The sequence below is a fragment of the Sinocyclocheilus anshuiensis genome, unplaced genomic scaffold, assembly GCF_001515605.1.
Source record: "Sinocyclocheilus anshuiensis isolate Anshui unplaced genomic scaffold, SAMN03320099.WGS_v1.1 scaffold2301, whole genome shotgun sequence".
NCBI classification, from domain to species: domain Eukaryota; kingdom Metazoa; phylum Chordata; class Actinopteri; order Cypriniformes; family Cyprinidae; genus Sinocyclocheilus; species Sinocyclocheilus anshuiensis.
This window is the reverse complement of record NW_015551154.1, coordinates 127,292-131,301: the sequence shown is the minus strand read 5'-3', so window position 1 is coordinate 131,301 and position 4,010 is coordinate 127,292.

Genomic DNA, 4,010 nt, shown 5'->3' with positions numbered 1-4,010 from the left:
AAATGCAAGTATTGTACATACTATTAAAGTTTACTTCATTTCAACATTCTGCATTTGTCGTGCCCATTCGTTCAAGATTAAACTTCACATATTACACACATTTTAATAACCTTATTTCCTAAAAAGGGTAATAAACACTGATTAAAGTTGCACCGATTACATGAAACACGTCAAGCATATATATAAGACATACAACATATTATTTGTGAATCTGGTTGCCCTTTTATGCGCACAAATTATTATCTGTTGAAATTGTCTGTTGTAAGTTTCGTGTCCCTTTGTCTGTGACAGGAGAAACGCGCGCTTTTCTGAAAGTAGTAAAAGGATGCGTCCCTTTTTTGGAATGCAATTTATGCATTAAACGGTCATGGGGTCCGGGTGAGTCTGTCGCTGGAACATTTCCAGATACCATGTTCTTTGTTCTGTTGTTTATTAGCTGGTTTATTTATGCTGAAGCCGGTCAACGTTACACTGCACATCTGGTCCCTGAAAGCCCGTAAAACAAAGATAGTTTGTATCCTAGTTTGAGTTAAGGTTTAAGCAGTTCAGATCCCCCTAAGGGATAAGGACCAGGTCTTGACCGGAAGCAGGTCCAGACAATTAGGTGCCTTGTTGATCATTGATCTTCTTTACGACCGCAGATAGCTGGGGAAGAGAGTCTTTAGTTTTTCCGGTGGAATGCGGAGATTCAATCGTTCATTTGTGCGATATTCGCAGAAGCCTTACACAGTATTAACAAAAAAGAAAAAGAAAAAAGATGACTAACTTGTAAGACCAGTCTAAGATGTTTATGCAACTGGACCTGGCCAGTTGCATAAACTTAGCCACCATGTTAAGACTGTGTCTTAAGAACTAGTTTGACCAACTAGCAGCTGCCAAGGGGTAATCAGTCTTAATTTTCCAATACAAATAAGACTAATCAACCTTTTCATAACTGAATAAAAAAAGTTATGACCAGTCTTGAAGAAAAAAATTAGATGACTAACTTTTTAAGACTAAACAGTTTACGCAACCGGCCCCTGCTGATGTGTCACATGACATGTTAAACTAGCATTTCCAGTCTTGCTTTTTAGACAGATGTGTTCAATAAAAATCAACATGGAAAGAAAGGCAGACTCTGAGGTGTGGACAGATATCATGTACTGTTAGAACGGGAAGAGACGGTGCCAATTTGTAAAGGCTAATAAAGAATACAATGGACTCTATATAAACTTTATGATACAAACACTCTGACTACTTACAATGGGCACAATCTGCATGAGAGTTGAGGCAATGGCTAATGACAGCAGGAGTAAAAGCCGTAGAATTTTTGCACGTGTACGCTTGTCCAATATCATATGGCTTTGCTGAAATTGTATGAATTATTACTACTTTGACGTAGCACAGGGTTCGTACTGATGGAGTCGTGGGGTATGTAAAAAAGTTTAAGAAACATCAAATGTGGTGCAAAATGTAACTGCAGTAAAGTTCAGTCAAGGTGCTCAGACCAACACAGGCGTACCATTGGAAATGTTTGCCTTTGCAGCTTTTGGTCTTCTCCATAAACGCAAAAGATGGTTAAATTCATCCCTCTCCACAAACAAGATGGGTTTGACAAGAGTTTGACAGGTCTTTCTTTGGTCTTCCTTTTCAGCTGAAATAAAGAAAAAAGAAAATGTTGTTGTTGTTTTAATACATGTTGAGACAGTGTGTTAGAAATGATCTGTGAACAAAATATTTGAAAGGAAGGACTATAAGGAAGGTTATTAACACAAAGTAAGGAGTAATGGCTTCATAAAGAGCTGCTGGACACTAAATGTTGTTGTAGGAGATGGAGATGTATGTGATCTGAAGAAACTGCAAGACAGAAAAAAACCATTGAATTACAATTACATTACAAAAAGGTATAAAAGGCATGGCAAGTGATGTGTTTACTGCGCTTTAACTACAAATACCCCATTAAAACTACGTTACTGTGGTAAAACCATGGTAAGTGTTGCGTTACTGTGCTTTAACTACAAATAGTACACAGTAAAAACACAGTTAACGTTACTATTGTAAAATCATTGTAATTGTGGTGTTACTGTGCTTTACAAATAGCACACAGTAGATACACAGTTACTGTGGTAAAACCATGGTAAGTGTTGCGTTACTGTGCTTTAACTACAAATAGTACACAGTAAAAACACAGTTAACGTTACTATTGTAAAATCATTGTAATTGTGGTGTTACTGTGCTTTACAAATAGCACACAGTAGATACACAGTTACTGTGGTAAAACCATGGTAAGTGTTGTGTTACTGTGCTTTAACTAAAGAGTACACAATAAACAGTTACTGTGGTAAAAGCATGATGCCGTGTTTTAACTACAAATACCAAAGTAAAACTAGTCAAGTCAAGTCAACTTTATTTATATAGCATTTTTAACAATACAGATTGTGTCAAAGCAGCTTTACAGTATCAACATAGGAAAATAGTGTGTCAGTGCAGAAGAACAATAGTAAACTTTCAATCGATTTTCAGTTAAAGGCAGTTCATCATTGAATTCAGTGATGTCATTGTCCAGCTCAGTTCAGTTTAAATAGTATCTGTGCAATCAAGTCAACAATATCGCTGGAACTACAGTTCTACAGAACTACAGGACTAAAACTACAGTTAAGACGGGAGATATATGTGTTGTGGTTACTGAGGTTTTATTACACATGACATGGTTGAGCGACATGTTACTATGATAAAAACATGGTAAATGCGTGGACTTTTACATGATCCCTTTCCACCACAGGTGAATTTCTAACGAATATCACAATGGAAACTAAATTTATAATGCTGGCGGGGTCCCACTGAATGAACGTCAAACAGGTTGAATGGGACAGTGTCCAGTATCGATTTGAAACACCACATAATTTCATTCATAAACACAGGACAATCGACTACTTTACGAGACGGGTGGAAACCCTACCTGTACGTGTCTTGAAGTCATTTAAAATCCATATCTTTTTAGCAATAAAAAATTTCGAACAGCTGGGTGAGTTTAAAACACAAACAGTTTATAACGCAAATAGCAAGCATATTAAAGGGGTGATATGATGCTGCTAAAAAGAACATTATTTTGTGTATTTGGTGTAATGAAATGTGTTTATGCGGTTTAAAGTAAAAAAAACACATTATTTTCCAACCAGCGACCAGCACAGATCAGCTCTAGGCATGACGAAGCGGATATCGTCCTCTTTTGGAAGACCAAACAAAGTAGTTTCGCTTTCACAAGAAGCACACAAGCGTCTTCACGACATGGCTGCAGCGTCAACAAAACTACAGTGAGACTAAAAGTTACGCCTTCTTTCTTTGCGTGAACATTTGGGCGGCGTTATGCAAATCTTCCCACATAGTGAGGTAGATATGTGGGGGCGTGTTAGAACGAGCCGTTTTAGGTAGGTGTGGCTGACTCTTAACTTTTATAAAGAATATCTCTTTGGATTTGAGACTTTAGTCTTTGCAACTTTACAGATCTTCTTTATGCACCAAGAGCTTGTAACACTCCAAAGAGAAAGGAAAAATTGAAATCACATCATATAATTCAAGAGCTTTAGAAGAGAGCATTGAGGCACTTGAATGCTGTCCGAGTTGGAAAACATGAGTGGAACAGCCTGGTACTCTCACTCAATTACAACTGCTGGACAATGCACAATGCAGAGACACACACCCAAGTGAATAAAACTAAACAAAAGCCTCTGAGGTCACAAAAACACATAATAGTGCATTAGTGCATCTTGTTAAGACTTTATTTGATTCTGATCATTCACAGCATAAACAATAAGGCACTGAGCACAATAAGCACTGCAGTATAAAACAACCAGTGACAAATTCTAGCCATGCAGGACCAGTTAAATGAAGGTGCACTTTTAAGTAAACCATCCTTCACCCTCCTAATGTTTGGTTTAGCTAACATGGCCTGAGACATAGTGTTGCTTTCGTCAACGAAAATTATGACTAAATATCGTCGTCAACGAACCTTTATTACGTGACGAAAACGA